Source organism: Coturnix japonica, chromosome 15, assembly GCF_054131305.1.
Source record: "Coturnix japonica strain WE chromosome 15, WE-NBRP24, whole genome shotgun sequence".
Classification (NCBI taxonomy): Eukaryota; Metazoa; Chordata; class Aves; order Galliformes; family Phasianidae; genus Coturnix; species Coturnix japonica.
Window position 1 is genome coordinate 9,522,103 of NC_140677.1, and position 5,826 is coordinate 9,527,928.

Here is a 5,826-nt window from a genome sequence, read left to right on the forward strand (position 1 = left end):
GCTTTCTCCTGAGACCAGCTTCTGAGTACTGACACAGATGGCCGCAGGTCATTTCCTCTCCATTTTCTAAGTGCTGTGTCATCACATTGCATCCAGGACTTCTATGAGCACCAATGTGCAACTCAGCCCTTCAGTTTCAGTTTTACAGCATCAGTGCAATATCAGCTGAGGAGGACCTTGCAAAGCCTCAGCTCATCCTCTGCTTGAACAGATGTGTATACAGCTTGTTCTGAAAGTTTCCCAGAGAGAGGCACCCATCCCTTCTGGCTCTGCAGACCCCCACAATGGTGGGGTGGTCTTCCTACCACCTTATCTGTGTCATAATGGGGACCCTCTACTATTTTGCCTTTGATCAAGCAAGGGAGTTCAGCTCTGTTACATTTATTAACCAGGAAAGGCCAGATTTGCTCATATCAGCCAGCTGAAATACTGGCTTTCTCAAGCAGAGCACTGATTATTCCACCATCTCCTGTAGCCTTTTACATCAGCAGAGCATGGGCTTTCAAATTGAAAAGACATGAGTGTTTAAGCCCACTTGGTACCAGTTTACAACAGCTGTAGCTCAGAGCACCAGGGAATCATTGGGTGGACTTCTTTTCATCATTAAGAGCTGCAGTAACTGTTTGCAGGCTCAATATATGCAATCATAGAATACAGCAGAAATAGTTTGGATAAAAGGGAGAATTTAGATTAAATACCTTTGGAAAGGTACCTGGGGAGTTAAAAGTACATATAATAAAATAAGAGGATTGGTGAACCTTTAAAATCTATGGGCAGGTTTTGCCACTTGTTCTTACCAAATAATGCTGATGCTTTGAGAAACCTCATCGATCTTTGGGGGCTGTGGCAGGGAGTGTGCAACCCATCCCAAACGCACTGCACAGCCTGGGGAATCCCACTGAGTTTGTGGGTATGGCAGCATACGCTGCCTGAAGTTCAGCAGGTGCATACACACCTTGTCAGAAGAAGGATAGTAAGGATTAGTACGTTGGCCTGAGTAGTTAATATTGTAACCTTGCTAATTCCACAGCTCGCTGACCTTTCTGTTCCTGAGCAAAACACTAATCGCTTCCCAGAGATCCTTTGGTGTTTGTCTCATGGGAAATCTCCCTGGAGACAAGGACATTAAAAACTGGCCGCTCTTCTCTCATCCCAAAACGCTGGCCTCTGTCAAAGGAGACATCCAGAAATCATTCATGTCACTTTCTTACTGCCACAACTTAATAAATAAAAGCAGCAAATGTTTTCTTTCAAAAGCACCAGCGGTGATAGGAGCAGACCAAATTGCAGGCCCTGAAGACTGCTCTCTGCCTGGAACACTTGCTGCTAGAAATACCACTGGTATGAAGGAAACTCCCACCAACCATTTGATTCAATGGCAGCAACTGAGGCCCCTGCTTGCCTTTTGTACCAGTCATTTATATTTCATTAGTTTATACACTGTAACCAGCTGGGAGCTTGTTCTCTGCTGTCTGATTTAGAGGCTCGCAGGCAGAAGGGATGGGATTTACAGGTACACGGTAGAAAACCAATTGCCCTTGATCTTAGCACACTGGGAACTGCAGCTACTTCCAACAGCAAGAGCAACAAATCTGTCAAGCCTCCCACCAGCAGCACAAGACTCCCGCAGTCAGCTTCTACTCCTTGCATTGCTGCTGCTTGCACATTTCCAGCAGAAAGCCTCAGCCTCTCTTGCTGCTGCCCAAAGCACCAGCTGCTGCCCCTCAGCTCCATCTGCCATCCCCAGAGCAGCTACTACATGTGGGGTTATGCAAAGAGAAGGGGATGCTGATGCGTTGTTCCTGGCTGAGGTGGGAGCCTGCTGATGGTATTCCTGTACATGGGCCATAGCAGCTGCTCTCAGCCTGCCCAGCAGTGCATTCACATCGTGGTCCTCTCAGCTGGTCCACCTTTCCCATTTGGAACACTCACATGGAATCATGGAATGATAGAATTGTTTGAGTCAGAAGGGACCTTTATGGGCCATTTAATCCAACTTCCCTGCTGTGAACAGGGACACCTACAGCTCCATCAGGTTTTTCTGTTTGTGTATCATATTGAGCAAAGGAGAAAGTGCTCATTTCTAACAACACATCCCAATGCGTGAGAAGACAGCAGATATCAGTGAACAAACCAATGGATAACCAAAGGGAGCACTCTGCCCCCAGCCCTTGCTGGGATAGCTGATCAATACCCGGTGTCCCACGTCCTTCTGATGTTTGGAAGCTAGAAGATTCAGTTCATGCCACTGTTGAAATCCACCTGACAAGCCCAGTGCCTTAGGAGAGCAAGTAGCAAAGGCTGCTCAGAAATTGCAGTGAAAAGTCCTGTTTTTCAGCTGCTGTTGTGCTCACATCCATTGAAATGGCTCCAGATACAAAGGGAATTAAAAAGAAAAAACACCACCACCACACAGGCCAAAGACAGTCTGACCCTGACATAAAATGCCATCAGTGCAATGCTATAAAAGCACAGTGGCGCAGCAGTGCTGTAAAAGTCTCCTCAATCATAGAATGAGCATGCTGAGAAAGTTATCTTGCTCTTTAAAACCTCGTGTGATAGGCAGGGATGAAAGTGCTGCATGTCCTTGTCTTTCTCATACCAAGGAAGATTGGGCAGGGCTTTTCACTGACCTGCAGACATCACTTGCTGCCCTCTGGGATGGCAGGGGGGGGGGGCTTATTTTATGCCTGAGAACTGTAGACTGAGCCATCCTCTCAGTCACACAATGCTGTGTGTTTTAGTATGTGGTAATGTGCAATAGTGTGCTGCCTGTCTCATTCCAGGGGCTGCTGAACCTGTGCCTTGTGGAAGCCCTTATCACCACTTATAGCCCTGACAGTGATCAGACCATCAGAAACACTGACATTGCCCTACAACACAGCATAACGGCCCTGGAAGAAAAGGAGAATGAAAGGATGTAACAGGATGGAGCAGTGCTTCCAGCGAAGCCTGTGTCATTTAAGTACACACTTAGGTGAGTCTTTAGGTCGTTAAATCCCCTGAGTGCCACTGAAACATCCCTTCATGAAAAAAAATAGAGTTTCTTGTTTACAGAGGGGGGTATGATTAAAATAATCATAATCTAAGTACTGTTTGAGAGGCCATACCCTGCATGTACTGCCACAAAGTCAAACTCACAGCCATTCCTGCAGTTTTAAGCACAGAGGACTAATTGCCCACACCTGGGCATGACAGGGCTGGCCAAATCCAAATTACACAGCTTCAATTTTATGAAAACCCTGGTTGAAAAATCATATGTATGTTCTCCATCCAGCCATCTTCCATGGCTCTTTGTGTTTTCACTATTCTCAGAAGCCTGAGATACTATTTTTATTTACACTAAAAATAATAAAGGCTTTTCTCCAATCCTCTGGATGCCCTAATTGAATTATGCCTGCATTAGTAAACCCTAGCACTGCTAAAATCAGACAGCCAACTACCCAGAGTGTCTAGGAGGAACCTCGAGGAGGTGTCTGCCTCCTCCAGACACTCCATCCAGAGGTGCCTTGTGCAAGAAGTTTAGTCCTGGAGCATTACCAAATGAGGTTAGTTGCAATTATGGAGTAGAGAAAGCACATTCCATGTCTCTGAGCCATTGCACAGTTCGTCCCCCTTCAAAAGAGATTTCTCTGACAAGGACTTTGGTCCAGTGTTTGCGCAGCCTGTTGTAGATAGGAGAGGATGGGGCACTGGCTTTGGGCCACGGTTCTTATTACTACCACAGTTAATTCAGAGGAAACAGCCCAAGGATGGCTGAAAATGCCAAAGAATGGTCTGGCTGCCACCGAGCCTACATCTTATAGCACTGAATGGCTGTGCTTGTGAAATATTGCTGCGTTTCCAGCTGGCTGCAATGAGCTCTACGCTTTTCAGTATAGCTAAAATAATCCACAGAAGCCTCCTCAAGACTGACCTCAGAAGTTTGCTGTCATTGAGGGGGAGAGAGAGAAAAAGCTGATTCTTTTCTACAGATGTTCTCAGCAGCACTGTGATTTCAGCAAAACCACAGAGATTCAAGTGCCTTTCTTAGCTAAGGAAGCAAGCACAGTCAAATGCCTTCCCCAGGCCTTCCTCCCAGCTAACAGTGCAACCAGTGTCAATGAAGGAAAAAAAATAAGCAAACAGTGGGGATTTTTATTTACTTATTTATTTTTTTGCTGCTGTGATTTCTGTGGTTAAAGCTGCGGCTAAAAGCAGCAGTAGCAGGTTACAGCAGAAACTGAATACGCTACTGTGAAGAGGTTTGGCTCGGCGAACTGGGCAGTCTGGAAGTGAAATTGGTTTGCAAACTTAAGAAATGGATTTAAACAAAACAAGATTATCTCTTTCAATGGAGACATGATTTTTTTTCCTCACCAGCTGGATGCAGTACAAATTAGCATCCTGGAGCTAATAGAGTGGAGGAACTTGATCACAGTGTTTCACTTAACCTCTCAGTTATGTCCTCCCCCCCAGCAGCTCAGTGCAGCAGTCCTCTGCTCCCATAGAGGCTTTTCTCACATATGAGACAGGAAGGTAAATCCACCCCCATCCTCACAGCCTCCAAGCTGGAAGCACCAGCCTCATGTTGCTTTCTTTCTACAGATGCCCACTGCTGATGTGGAAAAGCTTCTTGCTGCCCTTCAAAGCAGCTGTAACTGAGCAGTAAAATCTGCACTGAGAGGGAACCACGATTATATATTATCTAGAAGTATGGTTGGCTGAGAATATACACTCTTGCTCCATGCAAAGAAAAGATTAGGAACGGGGGAAAAAATGTAATAAAGTGGAGTTATTCTGCCAGTTAATCCTCATCCGCACTGCAGTGCAGTATATATGGTTTTACTGCCCTCTCAGCTTTATTTCCCCTGACAGTTGGTCTGCTGCCAGCCAAACTACTCCTGTGGAGCCCAAGGGAGGTTCATGGTGCTAAGCCAGCCAACCATGCAGTCAAGGCAAGACCTGACTTTCCAAGACCTCCTCTCATGATTTCCAAAGCTTGACAAAGTGGGCATGGCTCCACGGGTCTCGTGAGCCTCTGATTGACTACCCAGAAATTTACAGCAGTGTGGTTGCTACAGCTATAGCTATAGGAGAGACTTTTCTGTTTCGTATTTTCCAATGAAAGCTTAATTGGAGCGTGCAGTAGCCAAGAAAAGAAAATCATTTTCAGCTGAAGTCTCTAAAACGTATTCTGCAATCCATCAGGACAAGTGCACATTAGTGAGAAGCCTAATCCTAAATCCTCTTTGTGACCAAGACTAGAAATGACAATGAATGACACAAAGCAAAATCTCTTTGTTTTGGTTACAGTATCCCCAATATCTGCCCTGAGTCCAAAGAAGCCAGTTCTGCGGCTGCACGTTGACATCTGAGATTATCAAGGAACAGGAATCAATGAATAGCTGCATTAAACCACTTCATGTGCCTCATTAATGTGTTAAATAATGGCTGAATAAAGAAAGAATGTGTAATAGCCGAGTGAAATATTAGACCATACAGAAACACAGCGCTAAAAGCATCGGTTTTTCCTACAAAGAAAAGCGGTGATATTTCTATGCAGACTCAGCCAAAAAGACTTTCCGCCCACTCCAGCTTTTGAAACAATTAATCTCATGGAAACCAGAGAGGGAAATCCTGCTGTGGAGCCAAATGCTTCAAAAGCAGTACTTTGGTGAAAGGTCCAGTGGCAGGGAAAGCAAATGCACCTGACTTTCTGGGCTGTACTCAGAGAAAGCTCCTATTAGCTTCAGCGACAGATGGGAATACTTATACTCTCCAGTATCTCACCTCTCTTTCCAATTTTAAATTACATTAAGTGCAAAATAAAGGGGGAAAACCTTT

At 45.2% G+C, this 5,826-nt stretch overlaps 1 long non-coding RNA gene across 1 annotated transcript; it reads left to right on the forward strand.

Moving 5' to 3' along the window:
- The first annotated feature begins 1,243 nt into the window (after nucleotides 1-1,243).
- LOC146758358 (uncharacterized) lies at nucleotides 1,244-5,444 on the forward strand. The gene is made up of 3 exons (XR_014934621.1): nucleotides 1,244-2,035; nucleotides 2,787-2,977; nucleotides 5,296-5,444. It is a non-coding gene; the product is annotated as an uncharacterized LOC146758358 (long non-coding RNA).
- Nucleotides 5,445-5,826: the final 382 nt, after the last annotated feature.